Source organism: Oryzias melastigma, linkage group LG15, assembly GCF_002922805.2.
Source record: "Oryzias melastigma strain HK-1 linkage group LG15, ASM292280v2, whole genome shotgun sequence".
Lineage (NCBI taxonomy): Eukaryota > Metazoa > Chordata > Actinopteri > Beloniformes > Adrianichthyidae > Oryzias > Oryzias melastigma.
The window spans coordinates 6,205,116-6,222,676 of NC_050526.1; the positions used below are offsets into that span (position 1 = coordinate 6,205,116).

Consider the following 17,561-nt stretch of genomic DNA (forward strand, 5'->3'; position numbering starts at 1 on the left):
TTAAGAAAAGAGAGTGCCCACACATCCTCTGCTATTCACAAGAAAGTGGTACACCCTTGGGACTGCCAAGGCTCTCCACCACCATGAAACTCACATAACATGTAAACGCTTGACAGAACTCAAAGTTTATCTGCAAGATAGGAAAAACTAGTGATGACAGGGAGTTTTCAAAATGGCTAAACAATTACTCAAACTGAAACCCTATCCATAACTCTAGCTTACTATTCAGTAGATCCAATGTCCGTATCCTCCAGATACAGTATTTGGTTTGTTCCTGATGCACAATGCGGGTAATGTGTAAAAGATATCAGATGTCCTCTTTGCCATCTAAGCTGATCTTTTTCAGCTATGAACCGCGCGTTCACTAATTAGCTAACATCATGTTAATTCCAAGTTGGACTACAAGGAGCTTTATCATTTCATACAAAACTAAATAAGTGTTGAATGGTAAATTTTTTTTTATCAATTTTCTAAATCATATAAGTAACAAAGACACAATGTTTTCACTATTATGGAATATTAAATCAAAACTTCAATAGAAGTATTGGAATGAAATACATTAAATCTCATTCAAGGACAATGGAAAAGTTTAAACTTTAGGCATGCACTTTATTTAGAATATTAAAAAAAAAAAAGACTGCAACGCTTAAGCTGGGAAACACGAAATGCAACCACAAGTGCATTATTTTACTTGACTGTATTCAAAATGCAGGCCATTGTTGAACAGCTTTGGTCCCCTCTCCAAGGGTGAAGTTTAATTAAATACTCTCCTGCATTTTTGCGTGCTGAGGTTGGTCAGTGCCAATTTTAATTAGTGAATTGGATGATCTAAACTTTGCTGCTAATTACCTACTGAGCACCTGATGCATATGCAACAACTGAAAAAGGCAATTATAGGGAAAAGAATTGTACCAATGAGTCCATAATGATAGGACTTTCATCACAATGACTGTTTGTGTTTCCATTCCGAAGGCAAAAAAACAGTGCGACCGAAATGTAATCCTCATTGTTGAACAAGTATTCTGAATATCTGTAAAGCATGTATCATTTATTCATCTTTTGTGGCTATAAGTTTGGAGGTTTTAAAGCGCCACAACGGATTAAACACAGATGGAACAAAAGAATGTTTAATACATTTCTTGTTTTCAGCTTTAATATATGGAGCTTAAACTAAAGTTAGTAATGCATCAATTGTCTTAAATAATTTCAACTCAGATTTTCTTCTCCCGTAGATACAAATCTGTGAGATGCCACAAATTTTCACACAAAGCTTAAGGTAAACAGGCGTGCAACTGTGCATCTCGGTTTACTTCTCTGCTATTTTGCATTCACACTAACCCCGCTTTGGCAGTAAACTCCCTCGGGAGTAGCTCATTTCACACTGCATCTATGCTTCCTGTTATCTAAAGCGGCGTGGCCAGTTTCCCTCTGCCCCCCTCTTCTATAATGTAGGTGCTTTACTGGAAATGTGTAATCACATCACTGACTGCAGAGTATTTTTATTAACTTGCAAAATGTCCTTACCTCTGCAAACGCATGCGGACTTACAGACGATCCGTTTAAAGGTTTCTGCCTTGTGTTTGAGAAAAGGAGAAATCATGTAGGAGGACTTTTTTTTCCGTTTGTCCCAAAAACCTAAGATCAGTAATATAGTCATCCACTTAATATACGTCTGTTGCATTTTTGATGCAAGTTATTTCCTGGTTAGTTGGAGGATCTTTCAAGGATTTTTTTTGTAAAAACCTTAAATAAAGCAGTATTAAAACAAAAAGTAAGAATACAGTTTACACGAGCATAAAAAGTGCTAAATTAACTCTGTAGGAATGGATTTCTGTGACCAATTTGTGCCACACCTGTCATAAAATTGCCTTCATGTGGCAAATGTGAAACCTCACCTGAGCCAAACAAGTGATTTCCAAAATTTGAGGATCTCATTTCACTTGCAAGTGAAGCTTGGTATGGTTCAAGACAGTAAGAATGCACACAGACTCAAAATAAGGAGGGGCAGCAAACCCCAAATAAAGAGAACATTTTGTTCATTATAAGTGGGAAAAAGGTTGGTGAAAATGCTAAAAAAGAACAAAAAAAACAAAGACTGATGCTACATACTGTACACACCAACTATGTGATGAACTTTCAAGAACATGCTATATGGGCATTTTTGAATGCGCTTTTAGCATACAGTGTTCATGCTGGACTGCCACTACTTAATACTAGTACATGTAATCACAATAGAAGAGGCTTGGGCAAAATGTCGGCAAATCTCTCAAATCTCAAGGCTTTTTCTTACACAGCTCTATTCCGATGTATGAAAGACTTGGTGTCATATAAATCCGGACGGGCAAGAGGGGAGGGGTTGATGTGTCCAGTGATTATACAGTCAATGGTCAAAGTTCAACTAGCTTTACTTATGTCAAATGTTCAATGACCAAATGTTTTGTACGTAGAACCCAAATACTGACTCAAAAAGGTGCTTAGAGATGCATAAAAAGGAGAGTCTTGAACACAGAAACGCCCGTTTACATAGACTCGTTTACTGGATGTGGTGCTTGAAATTTTCTGAGCCCTATTTGTTGTTTAAATGTAAGTTGGTTTTTCTATTTTCAGTCCTTTTCAGATTACTTTATTCGGAGCCCGTTCAACAGATTTTGGCTCATCTGTGTACCATTTTTTTACTACCGTTTGGCAAAGTATAGAACAGGATACCGTGATGGCCTCTTTCACACTAAAGGGACATTAAAAGTTAATGTACAAGTTTTCCTTTGTTTTTTGAGGTGATCAAATACCCCCCCAAAACATATCCTCTAAGTCTGTCAAGGCTCTTATTTTCCTTTTAAAACATGACAGCAATTACCTGACTAAATCTGACCGTTTGAAAAAGACGGGATGTATTAAAATTTCAAAGAAGATTAGTGTAGACACGGCCACCACAAGCCGCTTGGACAGTTGTCTTGTTCTTTTGGAACAATAAAGTATGTGTAAGGCGGCAGGCTTGCGAGACTGTAAGTTACAGTAAATATGGAGTAAATGGGGTTAAAGAAAGGCCAAACTTGCCTCAGAGGCAAACTCCCCATGATTTGAACACCGCTGACCTAGATTAATACCAACTAGTGCAGCACCAGGACCATTAAATGCACCCTGGTTTCCTGTATCCTGCCTTTCTGTCTGTGTGCGAAATGATTCCATCTGTCAGTCTCAGCTGGATTGTGAGAACGCTGCTGCCCACACATAAACACATACACAGGAATAGGGACAGACACTGAGAAGCACAGACGTGTCGGCTGGGAACGAGGGGGGGTAAGGTGTTTGTCTGGCTGCGACCTACCTCCAGGGAGGGGGGGCTTTGATCACAAGAAAAAGGTTTTCTAGATGAGGAGCCAGACAGAGGATAGTGACTTTACAAGGCTTAATCCTTACAGCTTTGACTGGAGTGAATAGAACTCCTTTCAGTGACAGCAGGTTTCTGTCGTTTTCTATCAATTTCAAGTCAGCCGAGAGGTCTAAGATTATCTTTAGCATCCTTGTGCAATCAATAGCATGTTTGTAATTATATCATGCATGCACGTGTATGCTTTTCTTTCTTTTGTGCAGGTATCCGACTGCCATTGCCACTGGTGCATATTTATCCATGTTTTTATAGACTAGCAACCTGAACAGTTCAAGGAGGGCAACTGGTAATTAATTTAGACCAAACAGAAGAAAGCTATGAAGAGCAAGCACTCACCTCAACCCCCTGTGAGCAGGTAGAAAAGAAAGGGAGAGCGAAAAAGGACAAGGACACAGAGGATTCGGAAGCATGGGTGATATTGAGAAGCCAAGAAAAAGGATAGAAATAAAAAGTACGCACAAATGAGAATATCTAAAAAAAAAAAAAAAAAACTCAAGAAGCTGCAGGGAACAAAATAGAAGCAATCTGGTGAAATGAAAGAAAAAAAAGGTGTTCTTTGAGTTATGTGAAATATTTTAACAGTTCAAGATACCCTTAAGGCTGAAAAGATCTGAAGGCGTATAAACATCGTTTTAGTGCATCTTTTCAGCTTGATGTGTGCTGTGAAACGCTTTTATTTGCTGCATCTTTCTGGCATAAACAGGCATGCTTTTTCTTTAAAAAATGAATGAAAGAGTGGAATGATTAATGATATCAGTAAACCCTCGTGTCCTCTAAAAACGACACAAAGCTAATGAATTTGTTTAGTCTGCAAGCAAATTTGTGCCTAATACAGCTCCTCCATCAAATACTCATATCTTAACTATGCATATGGAGCATATTGGGGCTTTACGATATGAGGAGAACTTGCAATGACGATATGACCTGCGATAAATGAACAAACAGCAAATCAAAAAACAACTTATACACAATTTTACCGCAGCATTTTTGTTTAAATAAAAGTTAACATGACTTAAATTATTGAAACTGGAATGGGGTGTCTCCCATAAACAGAATTTACAAATAAATTCATCTTTGTTCAGGTGGAGACAGTTATTCTGCATTCATGTAGTGTTTTTTTTTTTCCAACATTCATGTGTGATTTCCAAGTGGGACATTCATTTTTCTGATTATTCCAACACCACATGAATGCCACATTTCCCTGAGTTTAAGTTTGTCCCTAAAGGACATCAATCCATTAGTGAAAATGGCACTAAAATTTGAACAAAAGCCACCGTTTTAAAATAAAAATTCTAAAATGTTCCATTTTAAAGTAATTTTCAATTAAGATTAAGGCTTTTTTGTCCAGATCTCATGTTATTTCTTTCTTTTATGAGGTGAATTACCAAAACAAGCCACGAATATGGTCTCAGTCCGGCCCTTCTGTCATATTTTAGAACTTTTTGTGGAAAACAAGTAAGAAAGTTTGCACATCCCTGATCTATTGTAACTGTTTATCGCAGTTCACGCTGTCGTTTGCGATATGCATATAGGCTGATATCGTGATAACGATAAAATTCTGATTTGTTGTAGAGATCTAGAGCATATAAATGACAAAAATGCTTCAAAAAACAGTGTAATGTGACCACACCTTCCTTTATCCTCTGCCACATGCACGCAGTTTTCTTAACAAACTTTAAAAATAAAACAACAAAAATTCTATAGATTATTGATGCTAAGAGATCTTTTTTCATAGTTTACTGAGTTTTCTGATTGATCGAAACAGAATACCATTTAAAGCTATAGCTGCTATAGTACATATAATGAATGAAAAGAGGAATTGCTTTGATCATTTTGGAGCTGGAACTATCTGAATTGCTAACTTTTTTTGTTGTTCTTACTACCCATAATTGCGTAGGTTAAGTCAGCATTCTGCAGTCCCTCAGGAAGCAAACTATTATTAGAGCACTTGGCAGCACATTTTGTCTCCAGCAGAGTTATCAGCCTGACATGCAGCACTGGTTTTGGGTTAGATCAGACTGGTAAATCAACAATCTAGTGTGGATGGAGACCTTCCGAGAAACAAATAAACAAAAAAAAAACACAGTATGGGCTTTGACTTTACATATTACTAAGCATTACTTGCAACAAGTTGATTAGCTTCGACTTCAACAAACACAAAACCACTTCCTACAACACATCATAAGGAGTTCTCAGCCGTTTCACTGCAGTTCACTAAACAGCAACAAGTAGATAAATGTTCTACTAGTGTGACACTGCATAAGTATGTGTGCTTGTGCGCTGCTAATGAAAAACAGCACTAGCAATTAAGCTGATGTCCTGTGCTTTTGAAATAAAAATGAAGTGCAGCCACTCACTTAAACCTGTGGTTTACGAGTCAAATGTTTTCATGGGCATTTGCCAGATTTTCCTTGTTGGACTTCTGCCAGTGTTTATGCAAGCAAAGAGGTTATTGGATGCATGGAAGAGCGGTATGAGAGCAATTTTCAGCTGGTCTGGGGGGAGGTTGGGGGTTAAACTTACAGTCATTTAAAATAACAAAACAAGATTGGCTTGTCCTTTAGAGTAGAGAGGCCAAAACCCACCAGCATTAGCTCAGTGTAATTCAGATAATTCACTTCAGACTCACTCTATGAATGCAAGGCAAAAAACAACTCCAAAAACTGCTCATGTCGGCTTCATTTTCAATTTAACATAATTCAAATTAAAAGCTCTCCAATTTCCCGTTAATAAACGGTCCGGCTAATTTGATAGGAAACGTACAAATCTATCAGTTTAAAACACCAATACAAAGACCATATTCTATCAAAAGACATCCAACCTTTGTAGCATGTTAGGAGATTATTCAGCTATTTCGGAAACGTAAAAGATTAGTTTAATCTAAAAGACCCGTAGAACATATAACACAAATGTAAGCAAACATTGCAAAAAAGAACAAAATATTCACAATTGGATCACAGATGTGGATTATCTGGATACATCCAAACATAGCTCAAACTAAAACCACAAATAGAAAACCATTAATGGCCTCATAGATATAAAAATGAGTATACACAGAAGCATAAATGACTAAGCATAAAATTACAGTGTTCCTCAGTGTTGCAAAAGTATTTTTCTAATAGATTTAAGCAAAAACACATGTTTGAGAACAATGTTCAATCTCAGCCCCTCTAAGCATTACTCAGGTCATGCTCGCAGACGTTTTTCCCCAGAGGACACAAGGAAAATAGTTGGTCTAATGTGTCATTAAGTACTTTCAGATTATAAGTAAAGGTTTGCGTGCTTTAAAAAAAGGGAATGTATTATCTTTGTGTTTGATTTTTCCACTTGCCTTTTCTTAAACTTCTTTTTTATGTCATCAAAAAAAAATATATTTTACTATATACATTTATATATTTACTAGGGCTGCCACGATTAGTCGACTAATCGTCGACTAATCGACTATTAAAATAGTCGATGACTAACATAACAGTCGATTAGTCGTTATTTTATATTATATGGAGTCAGAATTTAGTAAAATTGAAAGTTATTATGATATTCTGCTAGCTTCTTGGACTATTTTGGCATTTATTACGGTTTTTAGGCTATTTTGGAGTTTTAATTTTAGCTACATGCTAGCTGTTTTTGCTAACAGGCTTTTTAAAGATGTTTTAGGCTGTTTCGCAATTTAGCTAATATTTAAGCAACATGTTTGCTGTTTTGGCTAATTCAAGCTTTTTTCGTTTTTTGGGCTATTTTTGTGTTTAGCTAATTTTTAAGCTACATGCTAGCTGTTTTGGCTAACTTAAGCTTTTTTGTTGTTTTTTTATTCATTCCATTTTGGAGTTTAGCTAGTATTTCAGATACATGCTAGCTGTTTTGGCTAATCTACGTTTTTTTTGGCTAATTTGGCCTTTAACTAATATTTTAGCAGGCTATCAGCATCTTCAGCCATTGTCACCAGCATCTTTTGCAACCAAATTCAGCTTACATTCTATCTACGATAATGCTAATGTGAATATATCTAGTTTTTAGTTAGTTTAAAGCTAATTATGCTTAAGATGTGTGTTTTACATCCACTTGTGTATGACCCGATTAGTCGACTAATCGTAAAAAATAATCGGGGATTAGTCGACTTTTGAAATAATCGTTTGTGGCAGCACTAATATTTACTAGGTTTATTGACTGAATTCACGGGAAATTTTGACTGAAAAGCTACAACTTTTTGGTATTTTGTTAACCAAAAATGTTCAAATTAGAATCTTTACTCATCATTGTCATGAGATAAAATTAGGGCTGGGTATAGATTATAATTTCCAGAAACTATCCATTTTGAATTAATTCGATTTCAATTTTTTTTTATTCTTTCGATTCTTCAATTCAATTCCATTTTGAGTTTACACATTTATAAACATTTGTTTAGGAATACATTAATAATATACTATATGTTTTGAATATATTTATATTAATCTGATCCAGTTCACATTCTGTAAAATGTATTAGTGAAATAATTAGATTGTTAACAACATAAAGTGTTACATGGTTTCTCTAAAGTAGAGGTTCTTACAAAAATGTTCAGATCATTAACATTGTAAAAATTGTTCTGCTTCCCCTTTAGGGCGTTTCAGTTTGGCCACTAGGTGGCGATCGCGCAATAGTATTACACCTTATTTTACCACAATATGTTCATTTAGATGTTCATTTAGTCAGCAATGTATCGACCGAGCGTTAGCATTAGCCATCTATTGGAAATTCCATTAAACGTTAGCATCAAGCTTTTAGACTTTAGCTTTATCAAATCAAATCAAATCAATCTTTATTTATATAGCACTTTTCATATAGAAGAATAACACAAAGTGCTTTACAAGAAAAGCAGAACAGTGTAAGTAATATAAAAACATGCAATAAAATTAAAATTAAAAATTAAGCATCCCTGCTCCAAACCAGCAGACAATACCACCACCCCTTTCTTACCACCCACTCCCTAACTGATAGAAATAGACAATAGGAAAATAGGCTGAACACATAAATTGGTTGTTGGACACTGATAATAATTGGGACCTCCCTGTCAATGAACAGCCGCAAAGCCACCCAAATGTGCTAAATCAATTTATATTTTTATGAATCAATTATTGATCTGTTAAGCTTGAATCTATTCAAATTGATTAATTGATTTTATCAACCCATATTTTTTTTAAACTACAAAAATGATGTTACTGATTACATGAAAACAAGGATTTTACGATGATCATTTATGAATGCATTGTGTTCGGATGATGTAAATGTGGATGGTATGTTAAAAAATAAAGCAAAAATTGGTAAAACAATGCACTGTGGTCCATATTCTAAGTCTAGTGAGCATTGATGGGCCCTGGTTTTTTGCTGAGGATTGTGGGAAATTTCCAGGGCACTCGATTTTGGAATTGTAGATTCGGACAGCACTGTCGCTGCATTTTCTGTATGCGGAAGCAAATCGGTTGCACCGCTCTCCCGCATGCGCGAACCACACGTCACTTCCGCTCTTCACCCACTATACCACAGAGTCATTTCCAAACAGTAAAACTCCTTGATCACAATAATTTATGTTTTTCTCAACAACCTAGAGCTTTCCTGACTAGATTACAGTGCGAAAAAAAGCCACCGAGTTACCGTTAATAACGTGTTTGGATTACCGGATAAAATAAAGTGTTTTGAAGTGGCGCTGTATCCTCTTATCTTAGGGAATAAACTGCAGTCATGTAAAACAGCAGAAGAAGAAAACATTTGTAGTTCGTTTGTAGTCACTGCAAGATTGTAAGGTCCTGATCCTTAACGTGTCTTTTTCCTTTCATTTTCTCAAAAATAAGTGAATGTTTTCACTATGATAAACATTTTAAGGTTATTATTGTTGTTACCGTCCGAAGACCGGAAAATGCTTTAGCAGAAGTGACATTTGGTTTGCGCATGCAGGAGAGTGGTGCAACCGTTTTGCTTCCGCATACCGAAAATGCAGCGACAAGCACTACAAAATGGGAACGCACTAGATGGCGCTCTATATAGTGAGTGCTAAAGGAATTGGAACATAGCCGAAGTCCATGAAGACAAGTGGCAGCTATTAAACAAAGACCTGGTGCCTTTCTACAGGGTTTTCCACGCAGAACATCAGGGGCAGGAAACGCTTTAGATCTGCAAACTTATTAAATATGTTAAACTTTACCACAACCACTGATAAAAATTAACAAATAATATCTAAATATCAAAAAAACAATAATTACTTATAAGTTGAATAACTTTTTCTTAATGTGTTGGGATTATATCTATTCTGCTACAAAGAAAAATACAGTAAAGTGGAAAAAAAAACTCCACAAAGAGACTTCACATTATCAGTTAATAAAAAGAGCAGATGCATCTTTCATCGCTATTAGAGGCAGCACTCAGACAGTGTGCATGAATACTGAAAGTGTACACACTACAATTCTCCAGATTGAAACATCCTATTAGCAAGCACATTCACGGGGCCATTAGCATTTAAATATGCAGGAGCTGTGCTGCTTTCAAATGACATTTTTACTCTGCTGCGAGGAGACTTCTCTGGTTGTCATAAACAACTTTCTTCTTCTTCTTCTTCTTCCTCTTTTTTTTTTTTTAATTTAAGGACCTTTTCAAATGCCAGGGCCAATCAAACATAACATGAAACGTCTCTGGACTCAAAAAAAGAAAAAAAAAAAAAACAGCTTTGAGGGCAGAAGGAAAAAAAAGCCACTTATCATGTATATTCATGTGGTTGGAAGGTTCACTGGCTACTGACGGAGAATTATGGGTAGTGGCGAAACAGTTTGTGTGCAAAAAGAGAAATGAAAAAGTAAGCTTTTACACCCAACCGTAAACCATGTCCAAATGTCAATGTCACACAACCACAATGGCCAAATCTCCGAGAAACTCCCAAATCCCCAACTCCATCTTTTTTCTTCCCTCCCTCTTCCTCTCTGTCAGCAATTTACAGGGAGAAAAGTTTTCTCTGTGAAGTGGTGCTCAGCAGAATAGCAAACAAATACAGCCATCTCTCCCCTGGCCAGGGTCCACTTCAGCATTTTAGGCGTCTCTTTCACTTCGCAGCTTGCCTAACATCAGCAAGATGGATCTTCCTGACACAAGTCTATGTCAGCTGGAAAGAAATAGGGGGCTCTGGCCAGGCACAAAGGAACCTATCCTCCTTCTGACCACCTCCCTTCTACAAAAAAAAAAAAAAAGCATACCATGTTTGTGCCTCTGTATGTGTGTAAATCCTCCTCAGAAAACTTCCCCAGCTCGGGCAGAGAAAGCAGATACCTTCCCACTTGTACTTTCATCTCCATCTGTTCCTGTCTTCCTCTATCTTTCTCTTCCTGTCTCTCTTCATTAGTCTCCTTCTCTTTGGCTTTCTGCAAAGCACAGTCATTCGCATTATTAGCTGTCAGCACTGACGGCGGCTGCAGCAGAGCTGTATTCATAACGACTCAAGAAAAAGCTGCTTCTCTGCTCCTGCCAGCAGAGCATGCGGCCAGAACAACCTTCTATGAGCAGAACCAGAGACGTTACCAGTCCCGCCTTTTGTGGTTCTGAAGGGCAGTTAAATGTTTAAAGTATGAGATGAGGCAATGGTTCTCAACATTTTTTTTTTACTTTTTATCCCCATTAAAAGGCACACCAGCGTTTTCTTTTTTGTTGTTGTTTTTTTTAAGCTTTAAGTGGTTTACAAAGATTAAAAGCTTCACAAGATTCTAACAATACAATTACAGTTAACAAAGCAACAAAAAAAGGACTGAAAAGAAAATAATCCAATCTCAAAAATAAATAAATGAAAAGATTGATTTGAGTTTTAATTTGTATTCAAGTTGCCTTCAATTGGCTTTCTCTAGTGTAATTTGGAAAAGAAAGAAAGAACAAAAGCAAAAGAATTAAAACTCTTATAAACAAACAATGTAACCGCAGATATAGATAATTATTAAGCATGGCTAAATAACAATCATGACTCCATTGTTTTGAGGGAGCAACGTTTGATGGACCCATTCATAATGTGTGTTTTTTGGGATTGTATCAACACAACTAATTGTTATTTATATTACAATGTAGTACATTATATTCTGTTTTTTTAACCATTAAGACGGAGAGATGGTTAAGACTAGAGATGGGCTGATATAATTTTTTACAGTCATTACGATAACCAATATTTCCTCAGCAACTGCAGCCAATAGCCGATATTTAAGTGTCTACCAGAACACCATGTTTAGATTTGCTTTTTCTTTGACAAAAAATTCATTTGCTATTTTTACACAGGCTGGAAGTTACAATAGAAATCCGGGACTTTCAGGGAATCCATACAAATAAACGTGTTATACAAGCAGCACTGCAGCTGCTTAAGTTTGTATTTACCACAAACATTGCAGTGATACAAATATTTCTATTTGTGTTTGAGTGTCTCAGTCAAAAAGGGAAAAAAAAAAGCTATCAAATACAGCACGGCAGCTTTATTTGTGTAACACCTGCTTTTGCACTGATGCTGAAAAGCTTTGGCAGCATCAAAACATTTTGATCAAATGAAACAAAATGAAAAAAACAAAACAAGAAATGTAACTGCTATATTGGATGGTAGCAGGTTTAAGGCTTTGACTAACCCAGATTATCTTTTGGTCTATTTCAAAAGCGTTCCCAATGGTCTTTTTAACTACTATTACACCATTTTTGCCAAAATTTTAAAAAATCTGTGTCGTTTTCTAGGACATAGCATCTGCAGAGTGGCAGTAGTTCATTTGAAATTTGCCCCTGAGTTGTGAGTGGGACAATTGGCGCAGAGTAAGTCCGCCCCACCTCCCTTCGCTATTGTTGAGAGCTAGTTAAGGGAAACTTGTGTCCCGCCAAGCCTATTTTTTATGTCACAAATTTGCTTTCTTTCATCTAATGATGTAAATAAATATTCAATAAATGTAATTTTGAGCTCAACTCTCTTTATATATGTTCCCTATTATAAAAAAAATCCCACAATAATATGTTAAGAACACAATTTTCCTTGAAGTGGGTTTATAAACTATTATTATTAACTATTATTTTAATAGTCGATTAATCACCGATTTTTTTTTTTTCGATTAGTCGACTAATTGGGTCATGTGCAAACTGGATGTAAAGCACACATCTTAACAATCAATAGCTTTAGATTAACAAAAATCAAGACATATAGCATTACTTGCGATAATGCTAGTGTGAATGCTGTAACCTGAAATTGGCCGCTAAAGATGCTAGTGCTGATAGCTGAAGATGCTGACTTTGATAGCGAAAAATTATGAAGTTGATAGTTGAAAGCTGATAGCCAGTTAAATTGTTAGTTCATGACAAAATAGCCTAAAAAACTGAAAAAAGTCTAAATTAGCCAAAACAGCTAGTATGCAGCTGAAATATTAGCTAAACTCCAAAATAGCCTAAAAAACTGACAAAAAACTAAATTAGCTAAAATAGTTAGCATGTAGATGAAATGTTAGCTAAACTCCAAAATAGCCTAAAAAACTAATACAAATCCTAAATTGGCAAAAACAGCTAGCATGTAGCTAAAATATTAGCTAAACTCCAAAACAGCCAAAAAAAAAAAAAACCTTAATAAAAGTCTAAATATTCTCAAAAAGCTAGCATGATGAAATTATAACTTTCAACTTTACTACACTCCAACTCCATATAATATAAAGCAACGATTAATCGACTAATAAAATAGTCATTGACTATTTTATTAGTCGATTAGTCGTCTAATCATGGCAGCCCTATTTTAAAGTGTACTAAAGTTGGGGCAGATTGTCCCATCTATGTGCTGCAAACTTCCATCCATCCATTTTCGTGACCGCTGTGTCCCTTTCGGGGTCGCGGGGGTGCCGGAGCCTATCCCGGCTACTGAAGGGCGAAGGCGGGGTACACCCTGGACAGGTCGCCAGTCTGTCGCAGGGCCTCAATCACACACACATTCACTCTCACATTCACACCTAGGGGCAATTTAGAGTCACCAATCAACCTATGAAGCATGTTTTTGGACGGTTGGAGGAAGCCGGAGTACCCGGTGAAAACCCACGCATGCACGGGGAGAACATGCAAACTCCACACAGAAAGGTCCCAGCCGGGATTCGAACCGGGGCCTTCTCGCCGTGAGGCGAGAGCGCTAACCACTGCGCCACCGTGCAGCCCTGCTGCAATCTTGCATAAAGTATATGTACCCCTGCATAGGGATTTCAATGGCCGCAAAAGTGTCAAAACTGACACCTAAATGTCTAACTTAAAGCTGTTGAAGGAAGCTTGTAGAGCGCCAAGTCCAGGAAAAAAAAAGATCAATGAGAGTATGGAAACGTGACCTGGCTGCATCAAGAACAAACACGGATTTGTTTCTCGCTACTGTATATGGCACATCAGCCGCCGCAGACATGAGCGCAAGCGCACACAAACACACACGGGGCAGCCTGTCTCTTTTAAGTACTCTGGGCAAACAAGTCTTATCAGTGAGGAGAATCAGACACCTGCTGCTTCTGTCTTCTGCGCTACAAATCCACTCTCTTAAAACTATCCTTGACAACCACGAACAAAGACACTCTGAAGCATCTGAGACACAACAGAGCCCGCTACGGCAAGCCAGGAACAGGTGCAGAAAATCTGCAGAGACCACCAATTAAACTAAACACAGAATAGATTTGTTTAATGTCTGCTCTTTGAGATAAAAGTATTAACAGATGCTCCAAGATTAAACATCACAGTGAAGTCTGTGAAGCACGCGGACCTCCGTTTGCAAGGTGAGGAAGCACAATCCTTCATCTCAGATTGGAAAAATTCAGGAGTGATTCCATTGAGTTTTTGATATGTACATAATATGCAAATAAAGCAAACAAAAGTTGAGGTGCAGGAAACCTCCTCCTTCTCCATTCTGAACTTCTTCAATCACATGAGAGTAACTTTCACAAACTAGAAAATTATGGAAATTCTCAAAACAGCTTTTTCAGCATTGTCCAAATTACTGTCAATAAAAGTAGTGGGTGCTGAAACCATTTGTTTTTGCTTCATTGGCTTCAAAAAAAGGCAACTAATGAGAAATCAAAATGTTCTTCATTTTTGTGTCCACAGTTGAAAAGAAAATCAAACAAATTATGCATAAATAAACAGCTTCTGTCCACAATACAAAAAAAAAAACCCACAAAGCAAACGGTTAGCGAAGTGAGAGATGACACCTGTGCTCTCAGAATCCATTATTTCTCCTTGCTTTGGTGCGCTTGTTCCCCAGGTTGCCTCTCCAGCCCGGTATAAATACAGCAGAGGCACACTAATGCGTTCCTACGCAAACTCAGTGCGGCAGATCAGCCATGTACAACGCTGCACCCTACAAGCACAAATCATGTTCATAAACACAGCACACTGACTCCTCCAGCCACCAGGGAATATCTGCTGAGGCAAATGAGACGCCGGATTTTCGAGACAAACACAGCACCAAGACTTACGAGTGCACAGATAGCTTACATAAGCTGTGCAGACATCAGCTTTAATTTAGCTTTTTTGGTTTTTTTATGCCATTCCCCTCTTTAGTGATACATCAAATGCTACGATCAGAGCTGCCATGTGAGTTGCAATGCTGTCTGTGATGCATTTGCCATGAGCATACCTAAACCCAAACTGGGCACAAAGACAGGAAAGGAAGTTCAACTCCAACCACTTAAAAAAAAGAAAGAAAATAAGCTAAAACACATAATCTATAAATCAAAGGAGGGATTTTGAGATCATCTGACATACAGGCACTGTGATCTGGCCTGCACAGAACTAACAAAAGCCTTTTTTTCCCTCCCCTCTGTAGCTCCACACAAGTTCCCCTGCCTGTTGTGACAATGCCCACGGGGGTAGAGCAGATGTCCGTTGCCAGCAGCACATCTGCATACAGCCTTTCTCCCCACCCCTTGACTGGCCAGACAATGGAACTGCCTCCTCCTCCTCCACTTAAAGCTTTCTTCCACTGAAGCTTCCAACTGCGGTTAAAAAAAAAAAAAAAAAACGGGGGGAGTGTGGAAGAGTTGTTTTTGAGTGTCCACTCTGCCTGTCAAAACTAAAAAATAATATATAATTATAAATATGAAATAAAAAAAATAAATTTGAGTTTTTAGGCATCTAATTGGACAACTAATTAAGCTGTTCATTAGTTTGGACATGATTAAGCGATACGTCATCAGTGTTTTCAAACAAGCTAGCAGCAAGTCAAAAACTAGCTAACTTTTTTATTTTTACTATTATGAAACTCCTGAACTTGTCAAAATTATTTTTTAAAAAATATATTATTTTTAAAATAAGTAAAAGAAATGTTAATGTTAGGAGTTTATATCGTGGAAAAACTTAATAACGGCTGTTCTGACTGTAAAATAGAGTAATGGCTAATGTCTACTCCCACCCTCCCTTGTCCCTCCTCGCTGATGGCGCAGGGACACATGGACAGCGATGCGAGTATAGCTCTCCAAAACTATACCCGGTGGAGCACACACGGTCAACATTTTCACCACCTTTTGCAATAATCTGAAATCCTACCTCAACTGGACGCTTACTGAGAGTTCAAACGTCGGCTCCAAAAATAGCATCGCAGGCTACGCATTTCAAATTCGCTTGTTATCTCGGATTTAGATAATGATCCACCTTTTGGATGAAATTCAAACTTAATCCTGAACGCAACGGGACAATCTCCGGCGCTGGGAAGCCGTTGCTGGTGTCGGTTTTTACGGGGACAAGTAGCCTCGGCTATCGGTGTGCTTGGTTATCCGGCTGTTTACTTAAACGCTTCATAAACACTCCTATTCTTTTGCTCCTGCCAGAATTGAGAGGTGTGTATCAGTTTGCTTTTCCTTTTTTTTTCTCTCGCTCTTTGAGTGAGGCGGAGCCTTTGCCCACTTCTCCCTCATGCTCACGCGCTGTGTGCGCGCGCGCACAGATGAGACACTTCTTGCTCTTGATGGAGATGGGACAGTGGGAATGTTCTAGAAAGGCGCCTTGTGATCACTGTTATCAGTCAATTCAGCTCCACTGGTGCTGATTGATTTTGATCACGAGATTTCAAAGCTTGGTTACTCTGATAAACCACCTAAAAAAGACATATCCAAACATAAAAAATATGACTTCCGTTCGTGATGAGTTATTAAAGATCTATTCCAATAAATTTATTTTTTAAAACTTTTCTTTAATTGACAACGCATTTCAATAATACTGGATGAATATCTCAAAAATACAAATATTACTGGATATAAATGGCTCAGAACAGATCAGCATGCATAAATGAGATTTCAAATCACAATAAGAGAAAGAAAGAAAAGAAAAAATAAAGGTAAACAATGTAAAACAGGAGTAAATATATAATATATTTAACATATTTTTCTTATAATAAAAGATTTGGGATATGTGTTATAGTTTGCAGTTTCTACAATTTCAAAAATTTGTTCTAAAAATTAAAGTAAGACATTTGGGCATTTTACATCTCTTTAAAGTAGTCGTTCACCTTGGTATTTATTTTTTTGAAAGCAACAAAAACTGGGTGCACTGTCAAAAAATGACATTTATGTGATAAAATTTTGCAAATATTATTAAAGTACCAAATTCTGCTTTTTTGTTTTCTGTTAATAGACCAAATCTAATAGTTTGGAAATTTGAAAAGGGAAAATAAACACTATTACAGGATAATCAGTGAAGAAAATCCAACCAGAAAGTTTGGGATTTCTTACATATTTGGCTCAAAACTGTATGAATGAATAGCCCCAATATATCGAGGGGCTTTGAATTAGTGGGGGAGCATGTAAACAAAGGGATGATGGGTAGTTAGTGCAGGCTTACTCTGCACCATAACTCAGATGCAAATTTACCTAAAAAAATACAAGACAGGTTTTTCATTTTTAGCTAAAAACAGCATAATCACAAGTAAAAGACCAGTGGGAATATTTTATATAAGTTTAAAATATGATTGGAGCGGGACTTAAAATTAACAATTAAAATGTAAAAATAATTATTCTAGTTACTCAAGTACCCAACCTTGATTTATTAATCTAGATATTGTTTATCATCAACACATGTATTTTCTAATAGGCTTTTTTATGAACTGCTGCTCATTTATTCAATGATTTTGTACTGTAATACATATGTAGTCAATTTATAAAAAAAAATACAAACAGAAAATGAGAAGCCTAATGGGAAAATG

At 37.0% G+C, this 17,561-nt stretch overlaps 1 protein-coding gene across 5 annotated transcripts in view; it reads right to left on the reverse strand.

Annotated features, from left to right (window-relative positions):
* The window catches only part of ctbp2a (C-terminal binding protein 2a), a 71,879-nt gene extending 55,573 nt beyond the window's left edge, over positions 1-16,306 (reverse strand). The window contains exons 1-2 of one of the 5 annotated variants that reach the window (XM_036215551.1): positions 15,911-16,306; positions 10,676-10,767 (exon numbers count right to left, since the gene is read on the reverse strand). The gene's annotated coding sequence lies outside the window, so the exon portion shown is untranslated. Of the gene's footprint in view, positions 1-10,602; positions 10,768-14,574; positions 15,807-15,910 lie in introns of those variants that run through there. The other 4 variants (XM_036215550.1, XM_036215555.1, XM_036215549.1 and 1 more) reach the window with 4 other exon arrangements.
* Positions 16,307-17,561: the final 1,255 nt, after the last annotated feature.